Here is a 10594-nt window from a genome sequence, read left to right as displayed (position 1 = left end):
CCACCCTCCACAGTCCCCACCACTCCCTATCGCCTCACACCAGCCCCCTTACCCAGTTACTCACCGCCTCCCTCGGGAGGAAACTCAACTTCTGACATCAACTAGCGGGGCAGGTGGGCGGCGGGAGGAGCGGGACCCGCGGCCCCGCCTGCGGGGGGCCGGACTTCGCGGCCGGCGCCCCGCCCCGCCCCCCGCCGGGCGTCTGCTGGGCGCGCTCGACACCCCCTACCTCGACGCCTCCCCCAACATGTCGCGGGCGTGACCAAAGGCTCTCCCTGCGCTCCCAACTCCCTCGGCCTCCCAGCCACCTTACACGGAGACAAACACCTCTGTGTTTGATGTGGTAGGAGACATTTTCTCAACCTCCTGGAAAGCGGGAGTAAAGGCATTTTAGACTCCTTTGCTATTTCTCCTGGTCCAGATGGTGCCGTCTAAGTGGAAATGCAGGTCAGGACGGCGCCCTGCGCCCTTCGTCTCCCACCCTCAGCAGATGCCCCCTCCACCCCCCCCCCATTTAGAAATGCTGTCACGGGTGGGGGTAAGGGCTCCATTAATGGGAGTGGGCTTGGTGGCTGCTGTTGTTTGAACACCTCTGTGTTGGTTAGCATTTGTAAAACTTTATGCAGGTGTAAATAAGTACAGAAAAGTGCAGCTATGGTGAGTGCATACCTCATAAAACGTATTTTCACAACACAGCCAGCACTCAGGTGGAGAAGAGGGCATCGCCAGCCCAGCCCCCCTGCAGAAGTGCCCCTCTTGGGGGCTGCCAGCCACTCCCCACAAAGGTCCGCTGTCCTGATTTCTAACCGCATTGATTAGTTCTGCCTGGTCTCGTAATTCTCCTCAGTGACATCACAACGTACTTTGACAGCATTTTAATGGTTCCAAGATACTTTGCATGACAGAAACAGAACCTCGGAGAGAGGACCACACTCCCCCAAGGGGCAGAGTTCTCCTGAGCCCATCAAGACCCCATTTCACCTGACGGTTGGTGCCGGAGATGCTCTGTCTATGAGACCCAGGTATGGAAGATGCAGTGTGCAGTGGGGCCTGGGTCCCTCTCCCAAAGGCTCACGCCCCTTCCCCATGGGCCTCTCAGCCAGAGTAGAATGCCTGCTTTCCAGCACTGATCCCTTACATAGGCTGGCTCTGGGGTGTCACAGATGACCAGAACCCAGTCCCTGCCCTCAAGGAGTCTTGGCAGAGGGAACTGTGGTGAGCCCTAGGCCTTCTGCGCTCTCTGGATTCCCTCAGCAAACACACACCCAGGGTCCCCTGAGGGCCCACCATGTATCAAGCCTGGGGCTAGGCACTGGGGACACATCAGTGCCTCTGACAAGCCTTGGGGAGCTCACTGTGGGGCCTGGCAAGCAGGGCGGCCCTTGGGAGGGTAGCTTATCTGCAGCGCAGTGGGGAGGGGCTCTTGGGGACAGAGCTGAGTCTGGGAGCATCAGCACAGAGGGCTCCTGAGGTGTCCTGGGGCTTCCAGGCTGACAGGGAGCAATGGCACAGTGTCCCTCAGTCTCCTCTTCGTGCAGTATGAACCTGGGAGTTTCTGAGAAGGTCATTCTGAGGACTCTCAGGCCGGCCCTGCCTCAGTTAGGTCACAGAATAGTACAGTTCTGAGTTCCATCTCGGAATCTCTGCTTCCTCGCTGTCCAAAGGTGCCTGTCCTGCCTCTAGCCTGGAGGCAGGGACAGCTGAGGCAGGAGATGGCCTGATGGGGACCCTACAGGGTCCCTGGGGTCAGCCCCAGCCCTGCCTGCCAGGAGGCAGCTGACTAAAGGTGGGGTATGAGGCAGGGCTCTCCACCATGACCCCAGCAGCCCCCTCCGCCATCTGGGTTTCCACGGGGACCTGAGGCCCTCAGCCAGCTTTGGGGGAGTTTCCATGCACCCTGCCGGAGGCTTCTCAAACTCAACCAGATGAGGTCTGATGTTGTTGTCTCTAGGTCTCTAGGTTCTCTCAGCTCTAGTCTAGAGTCGGGTTCTAATGCCCCAAGACTTCTGGGTTCTGGCTCTACATACTGTGGGCTCTGGGCTACTTCCTCCAGCAGGGGGTTCTGGAAATGCCTCCCTACTCTCTAGGTCCCGCCATGACTGCTGCAGGCCACAGCTGCTGCAGGGCCAGACTACCGCACAGCCACCATGGGGCTGTTGGTATGTGGGTTCTCGAGTTCTTCCAGGCACTGGGGTTCTACCTGCTGACCTCTCTGCCCTATAACCCTCGGCTTCAGCTCCCTCAAGGTGCTCAGTCTGCTTTCTAGACCCCCTCTCCAGACCTCTTGGTCCCAGCTCCCTTGGGATCTAGCTTTCTGTGCACTCTGTGCTAGAGCAGCAACCTTCTGGGTCCCATAGGTGTGCTTCCCAGATACTCCAAACACAGGAAAATCGGTGAAGACCCTGGCAGCTCTCAGTGCCCGGGGAGGGGCCTCTGGAGACTGGGAAGGGCTCAGGCACAGGGACAAGTTTTTCCCACCACAGGCTTGCCACGAGTCCCCTCTAGGCAAGCTGCCCATTTACAGCCCTGCAGAAAGAATGTTTAAGGGGACGTGTTGTACCAGGTGATGGCATACCCTATGACATAGTTGATTGGATCAGAGGTGGCCCATTAGATTCGCTCTCTTCAGAACTTGAATTGAGACAGGCAACTCCTACTGGTCTCTGGAGCCCTGAGATCATGGAAAGTCAGTGTGAGTGGGTACATAGCCCCGCGATGGTTGGGGAATAAGAACGAGAGAACCCATAGAAGCAGCAGGTCAATGAAGAGGGCCCTAGAGCAAAGAGGGAGGGGAGGAGGTGGCTCTGTGTCTGCCCTTGCTCTGCCCTGGGTCCCCACCTCCTGTAACACCCGCTCTGGCTTGAGTCAACTTAAGCCAATGTCTGGCTGCTCGCCCTTGGCCAGACCCCAGGCAGACCTGCAACCCTGAACTTGCCACCACCCCTGGGGTGCCACAGGCTGTCTCCCTGGGTCTGAAACAGTGCAGCTGCCCTCCCAGGTCCTCCAGCTCCCACCGTCCTGGGGAACGCCAGGGCCCCCCAACCGGGCAGACAAGCGCCACGCCAGCCCTCCCTCCACACACCCTGTATCTTAGTCACAGGATGCTTTTGCCTTTCTCCCTCAATATGATCTCTACCACAACTGGCCAACAGGGCGCCTGGGCAGAAGCCGGCCTGCAGACATGTTTAGTTTGGCTGAGCATAGTGCTTCAAAAGAATTTGAATCAGTTGCCAACTTTGAAAAGTCAGATTTCACATAAAAATCCAGATTTCTGGCTTCTCTGAACAAACCAGAAGAGACTGGCAGCTCTGGACCCATATTCCTGATGGCTCTAGTTTCTGAGTTGTGTCTGCCTTAGAATGGCACACACCCTTCCACCCTCCACAGTCCCCACCACTCCCTATCGCCTCACACCAGCCCCCTTACCCAGTTACTCACCGCCTCCCTCGGGAGGAAACTCAACTTCTGACATCAACTAGCCCTTCCTGGTTCTGTCCCCCTGATGCCTGCCACGGCCTCCATAGTGCCATCCACTGACATCCTGCCCGCTCTCCAAGGCCCAAGTCAAATGCAGCAAACTCTGGAAGGCCCGTCTATCGCAACGTATCCAGAGGACTCTCCACCCCCACCTCACCCCTGCCCTTGACCCCACTGTCCTGGGATGGACCTTTGAATTGACCTATTACTTTTGACTTATCTTCCCACCAGGTTGCTCCGGGAACACTGCCCGACGCCATAGCGCTGGCCCTACATGGGCTCTCCATACCTGGTCTCATTTCACAGCCTGACCCTCTGCAACATCATCCAATCCCAAGTGGCAGCCACTGGCCTCTGTAGCTACTGAGCACGTGCAGTGAGGCCAGTCCAAATGGAGAGGGCTGTGGACACACTGACTTTCAAGACTTAGTGCAAAAGAAAGAAAAAAAAGAACAGAATGTAAAATCTCATTGATGACTCTTTCCATGGATTACATGGTAAAATGGTAATGTTTGGAATTATACATTGGGTTAAATAAACTACTTTATGAAAATTAATTTCACTAGCTTTTTTTGTTTTTTAACGTGGCTCCTACAGATTATTTGACGCCATCTATTTTGACAAATAAATGAACCTATCTATTGGATAGCACTGTTCTAAACCACGGTGAAACGGAGGTAGAATCACTGTACCACTTCACAGATGAGGAAACTGAGTCTTAGAAGGTTGAGCAACCTGCCCAAGATCATGCAGCTAGTGAGCAATGAGGCTGCGACTTGATCCCAGGTCCATAAGACTCCAAGTCTGTGCTCCTAACCATTCAGCTCCACTGCCCCCACAGTGCCCCCAGGCACCTGGCACACTTAGGTGCTTGGCACATGTGAATTGATCCCCTCATTGTTACATAAATGCCCCCTTTTCCAGCTGGCCCCAGACTGACACATGTGTGCAAGAAAGCACCCTTGTTATTGTCCTTCAGGGGCCCCTCTCACCTGTGAGCCCCCCTCCAATGAGCCTTTTTGCCCTAAAAAGGCAGGGCTTCCTGCCCACCATCTCCCAACCCCAGGCCTGGCCAAGCAAAGGCTGCCACTCCCAGGAAGCAGCTGTGGCCTTGAATGTCCCCTCCTACGCTAACCCAGCCCTCCTGGGAGCTTGTCCACGCTTGGGCAGCTGCTGCAGGCTGTGCTAGGGCTGGACCCCTCACCAGGGAAGCCTGCAGAAGGGCAAGGTTTGGCCCATACCTGGCCAAGAGCCAGAGGGGCTAATGGCTGGCCCCAGGAACCACCCACCTGTCCCGACCGTGGACACTGGTCAGAGCACCACAGGTGGCCTGGGAAAGAAATGTGGTCCCCTTCCCAAAGCTCCATGGGGCATCTTGGGGTAGGACTGCCAAGTGGGGAGAAAGGAGCAGGGACCATGGCCTCGGGGGCTGTCCCTGCCTGCAGACCAGAACCATCCCTGGCCTCGTCCCCTGAGGCCTGGAGACCCCAAACTATTGCCCTGCCCACCCACACCCGTCAGGCTCAGGAAGAAGAGGTGGGAGGACACATTCGTCCTTCCTGGGCCAGAGAAACTGTCCACACAGCTCCTGCCTGCGGGCCTGGAGCCATCTGGCCACTTCCGCTGGCTGAGGCTGCTGTGGGCACCTGCCCATTTGCCCACCACGGGCTTCCTCCCAGGGCTCCTCAGAGGAACCGAGAGTGACCAAGGGAGGAACAGGAGCAGGGCTCCAGAAACAGGCTTGAGATTCCGATTCAGGACAGTCACGCTCTGGGCACGAGCCCTGCCCCTATCACGAGGCTGGGCTGGCACCGAGGCTCACCACCCACCCTTAATGGGCCCAGGCCAGGGACCGGCTGGCTGCAGAGGACAGAGCCCACACAGACAGCTGTGTGCCCAGCTCACCCACCCAGCCTGCCTGAGCTCACCCCCAGGTCTGCTCACATGATGTAACGCACCCACTATGTGCTGGGGCCTCTCTCCCAGCCGGAGTAGAGCGAGCATGGGGACACACAGGTGAGCAGGCCTTGTCCTGTGGCTCTGAGACCAAGGACCAGAGTTGTGTATCTGGGCGCCACCACTCACGGCCCTGCTGGCTTTTCCTTCAGAGTAAAGGGGCACCAAGGATTGTACCTGCCTCAAAGCGTGGGGCATGGAGAGGCCAGGAGCCAAGGCTTTCAAAAGGATTGGCACCAGGCAAGTCTCCTCTAAACTGAAAGAGCTGGGAGCAGACAGGAACTGCGCTGTGGGCTGTAGGGCCCAGAGGTGGCTGGAACTGTCCTGCCTGGGGAAGGCAGGGGGATGGGCGGGCGGGCTTTGCCCCAGAGCTGTGCTGAGTGGTGAGGGCACCCCAGGCGGAGCGCCCAGCAAGAGCAAAGCTTGGGCTCTTCCCGATGACAGGAATGAAGGGAATAATTGGAGAGCCACAGTCTGATTTGGGGTGGGACTGTGGGGACCTCAGCCGCCTTACCTGCCTCAGGTAGACAGAAACCTGCCAGGTGGAGCAGTACAAGCAGATAAGACTCCCACAGCCTGCCCCCCAGGCATACTCCCCGTAACCCATCATCTGCCTCCAGAGTGGTGCTCTCCCCCATGCTGGCCCGCTACCACGCCTGCCTGCCCCTGTGCCACACCCTGGCCAGCATCACGGGCTCGTCTTCACACAGTCCTGTCCTCCCACCTCTGAAGGTGCCCAGTGCTCCCGGGGCCCAGGTAGGCACTGTGCCCGCCGCCCCTCCAAGCAGCCACATTTCCCCGTCCACTGCAGCCAGTGGGACAGGGAGCAAGAGGAGGCTTGTCACACAAGGGACACCTGTCATTCTCCCTTCTGGGAGCAGCATTTCTCACTGTGCTTTGTGGAACCTGTGCCCCATGTGGTCTCCTTCTGCGGTGGACCCCAAGCCTAGCCATCACTTTCCACCCCCTCTGGCCACAGGGAAATGTCAGGGAAGGGCCACTCCAGGCTGGGGAAGCCGCACCAGGTGAGACTCCTGCTCCTCAGAGCCCGGGGCCTGCGATGAGGCGAGCAGAGGAGGAGAAAACTGAGGCCTGGGGCCCCCCACCCTGCCGACTTCTGCAGGCTGACCTGGCTTCTGTCACTGGCCCCGAAGCGTCCTGACAGAATGAGGCACCAGCCCAAAGCCATATGCTCTGCTGGGCCACTGATTAGTAGGGCTATGAAGAAATAGCATCAATAAAACAGCCCGCACAAAGGGCCGGCCGAATGGCCCAGTTGGTTAAGAACTTGTGCAAGAGTTTGAGCTCTGAGCAACAGTGGTTCGATGCCCGGCCCGAGCTGAGTTGCCGCTGAGCTGCCAACAGGTAGCAGGATGGCTCAGCTAAAAAAATTTAAAAAAAAAAGAAATAATTTTGGGCCGGCCGAGTGGTGCGTTGGTTAAGAGCTGGCCTGGGACACCAGAGGGCCCTGGTTCGGATCACACATATGAGGGCCAGTGACACTGGAAAAAAAAATAATAATAATAACAGCCCGCACAGAGTGTGTCCCTGCTCTGCACCACGTGAGTCACCCCACTTAGTCCTCTCAGCCACCCCCACGCCGCCGCTGACATCGTTATCCCCAGTGACACGGCTGTCCCAATATCTCACGTCTGGGAAATGGCCAGGCTGGCACTTAAACACAGGTCGTGGGGCTCAGCGTCCCCACTCCCTGTCCTGCCTTTCGAGGGCCTGAACGTCTCTGTGCTGTTTCCTCATCTGCAACGGGGATAATGGGGGAAATGGCACTGTCCTTGAACATGAACATCCCAGGAGAGCTCGTCCCCCATATGGCTCTGATCCTGGAGGCAGAGGATAGAGGCGGAGCCCAGCCTAAGGCCCAGGACCGGCCACTGCTACCCCCAGCCCTCGCTGACCTCCTACCAGTCGGCCTTGCTGCCCCCGAGGCCCCCAGGGTCCTGGTGCTCCGCCCCTCCCCCACCAGAAGCGCCCTCAGGAGCAGCTCGGGCCCCACACTGCCGCTGAATGAGTGACTGACAGTACCATGTGCGTGGTGATCCGGCCACAGGCTCTGGCCAAAGGGAGCCGACCAGGTAGACGGGGTGTCGCAGCCTCCAGACAGCCCTCCCGGGAAGGTGGGCCCACACCTACCCTCAAGGTCCTCGATGATGTCCAGGGTGGAGCTCCAGGAGAAACGCTCCACGGCCCCCAGCTCCAGGTCGGCCAGGGCACTGGGCAGGGCCTCCAGCTCATAGGCGCCCCGCTTCTTCCAGTAGAGAAACATGCTGAGGCCTAGGGGAGCCTCCCTGCCAGGCCCGTGCCCTCGGAGGCTGGGCGGCCCCAGGGCCCCAGGTCCCCGAGGCCTGGATTCCGCGGGTGCAGGGGCTGCAGAGGGGCTGCAGGGACCCTGGGCTGGCCTTGGGCCGGCAAGCACGCCCTTCCCTGGGGAGGGGAGCATTCTGGGAGCGGCTGGGGGCCCTGGAGCTGACCAATGGCCAGGGCCCCGGCCCCATACAAAGCGCCTTTCTTCCCCTCCTACAGACATTTTACAAATTTCGACTTCCCGGCCCCCTCGGAGCCCCCACTGAGGGGATGGGCTGGCCGTCTGGGGACGACAGAGGCCCGGAAAAGAGTGCGATTGTTCCGTGGTCTCCTTGCTAAGATAAGTTTTCAGAGGAGAAAAATATGCTGCCCCAGGAGCAATTCCAGGCCCTTGCCGCCCCTGCCCTCTGACCCCAGCCCCCAGCTCTAGCTGGGCCCTGCAGGATTTCTCAATGAGGAGTGGAAGCACCCATGGGGGTGCCATAGATGACCCCTAGAGCTGTTTACAGCTGCCTGGTTGGGCACCCTCCTCAGGAAGCTTAAGGCATGTCTCCCAGTTCCGCTGAGCAGAGGCCTGGAGGCGGCTTCCAGGGGCCAGAGGGCAGGCGCTGCTGGCCGGGCCTTACCCTCAGGCTGCCAGGGAGGCCCAGCGTCTGCCCTCTGGGCTCTCACCAACAGCCTCTCCCCTCCTGGGCTGGCCACATCTCACCAAGCTGCCCACCCACCCCTGCCTCCTTCCTTGAACTGTGCCACCCACACCAATGGCAACGCCATGCATGGAGCCCTGGGCAGGCCAAGTCCGTGCAAAGAGCCTCTGGCATCATCACAGAGCTCCAGTGCCCCCTGCACAGTGGGTACAAGAGTGGGGTTGGAGGGGTGGGGTAGGGGCAGGGAGGTAAGAAGGGCTGGATGGTGGAGGAGCTCGGCAGCAAGCTGCCTACAGAAAGAGCCATAGGAAGAATTCAAAAAAACAGTTACACAGAAAATGAAAGTCACTGGTCAATTTATTCCAAAGTCTTGTAGAAACTGTAAATTCTTATCTAGTTAGAAAATAGAAATGAAATCTATGGCTGCCCTCCGAGGAGAGACCTCTGCCCTCACGTTCAGGGAAGCGGTGCCTATCCAATCATTTCGGTTCTCCCCACGGAGGTGGGATTGCCTCCACGGCACAAATGAGGAAACGGGATCGGCTAATACGGAGCAGAACTTGGATTTGAACCCAGGAGTGTCTGGCTTCAAAGCCAACTTGGGGGCCTGCCTGGGCTGCCATCTGAGGGAGAAGGCTGAACGGTCAGAGGGCAGTGGGTTGGCCCCGTGGGAATCCAGAAACGCCATGTTGTCGAGCCTCCTGTCTGACGCTGCCGCGTCCCTCCAGCCTGCCAGGGCCCCAGAGGGGGTAGCCTGGAGCTCGCAGAGCCGGCCACTCCACCTACCCGAAGCCTGGCAACAGACAGGCACGAGGCCCAGGCAGGGGGCGCTGGCAGCAGAAGGCTGTACTTTCAGGTTGGGGGGGGGAGGTCACCCCAGGGCTGTGGCGGGTGGGAGGGTGGTCGGGGTGGCCGTCCAGGCAGCCTGCACACCCCTAGCTGAGGGCTAAGGTGCCAAGAGGCGGCAGAGTAATTCAAACCATATGCCTGCCTGCCCTCCTCCTCCCCCGGCACGGAGCCAGAGACGGACAAACGCAGGCCCCTTGGTCCTTGATCACTGGCACCCACGTGGCCTGGGCCTGAGCCCACAGGAGGCTGGGGGTGACCTGGCTCATGTGTACAGGCAAGTGGCCAGTGTGGGGGTGTCAGGCCGAGCTTGGGGAGTGAGACAATTCATCCCCGGCAGTGATGGCTAGCCTCACTGCCCACCCAGTGGAGGCCAGTACTACAGAGTGGGGAAAGTTACCCAGATACCCAGCCCAGACTCTGCTGTATCCGGGCCCAGCAGGGGCCACATTTGGTTATGGTTTTAGAACAGCTAGCCCCAAAGCAACCCTGCTGGGGGCGGGGGTTAGGCAAATTTCTTTCTACCCTCAGCTTTGCGGTAAGCACAAGGAGCCCCTGCCCCATGCACGCACCCACCTGCAGAGGCCCCAGTCAGGGGCTGCTTCAGCTCAGGCCTAGATGCTGCAAAGGACAAGGCCTGGCTGTGCCCCTCCCTGCCCCACTCTCCAGGGCCCATGTGGTCTCTTCCCCGGGTTCTCTCTGTCCCCAAATGCGCCTCCTGCCTCCCACCTCCCTGCCTTGGCTCGTACCAGTCATGCTGCCTGGATGTCCTCCTCTGGCTCCCATGCGAGTCGCCCACACTCCTTCTGTCCAGGCTAGAGGTCCCCCAGCCCCCGCCTCCTCTCCTTGCTCCCTGCAGACACGGGCATGGGGCGACCCCCCGGCGTCAGGGCAGGCCCACCCAGGCTGGCAAAAGGGCCCCACAGTGCTCCAGGGCACCATGCCAGCCCCCACCACCCCGAGGCAGTCAGTGTCAAAGGCAGTGGACACATCGGCCTTTACTGGGTCTGGGGGAACCATGAAACTAGACGGTTGGCAATGCAGCTCAGACGTCGGGGGGCTCCTCATCACCTCTGAGACAGCTGGGGTGCACATGGCTATCTTGCATGCTGCTGTGTCCCCAGCCCCAGGTGGGCGCAGAGTGATGACAGCTACACTTCTGTGGGCCAGAGGCCATGCTGAGCTCCGCTCATCCATTCTCGCCTGTAATCCTCATGTCATCCCCACGACAGGGGTGCCAAGGCTGAGGTGAAGGACGGGGGAATAACTTGCCCAGGGCCACATGGAGCTCACAGAGCACAAGCCAGGGACAACACAGCCTGGCCCTCAATGACACAGTCACTGAA

At 59.3% G+C, this 10594-nt stretch overlaps 1 protein-coding gene and 1 long non-coding RNA gene across 5 annotated transcripts in view; one reads left to right on the top strand and one right to left on the bottom strand.

Moving 5' to 3' along the window:
- The window catches only part of PLEKHG5 (pleckstrin homology and RhoGEF domain containing G5), a 45706-nt gene that overhangs the window by 26255 nt on the left and 8857 nt on the right, over positions 1–10594 (bottom strand). Inside the window, exon 1 of one of the 4 annotated variants that reach the window (XM_019660410.1) lies at positions 7585–7677. The exons of 1 other annotated variant lie outside the window; for it this stretch is intronic. The gene's annotated coding sequence lies outside the window, so the exon portion shown is untranslated. Of the gene's footprint in view, positions 1–2575; positions 2595–7584; positions 7678–10594 lie in introns of those variants that run through there. 2 more of the 4 variants (XM_019660409.1, XM_019660415.1) reach the window with 2 other exon arrangements.
- LOC109392172 (uncharacterized) lies at positions 237–4034 on the top strand. The gene is made up of 3 exons (XR_002126007.1): positions 237–447; positions 848–1022; positions 3709–4034. It is a non-coding gene; the product is annotated as an uncharacterized LOC109392172 (long non-coding RNA).

Source organism: Hipposideros armiger, unplaced genomic scaffold (genome assembly GCF_001890085.2).
Source record: "Hipposideros armiger isolate ML-2016 unplaced genomic scaffold, ASM189008v1 scaffold_316, whole genome shotgun sequence".
Classification (NCBI taxonomy): Eukaryota; Metazoa; Chordata; class Mammalia; order Chiroptera; family Hipposideridae; genus Hipposideros; species Hipposideros armiger.
The sequence above is the reverse complement of the archived record's forward strand: the minus strand, read 5'-3'. Positions and strand labels throughout refer to the sequence as shown.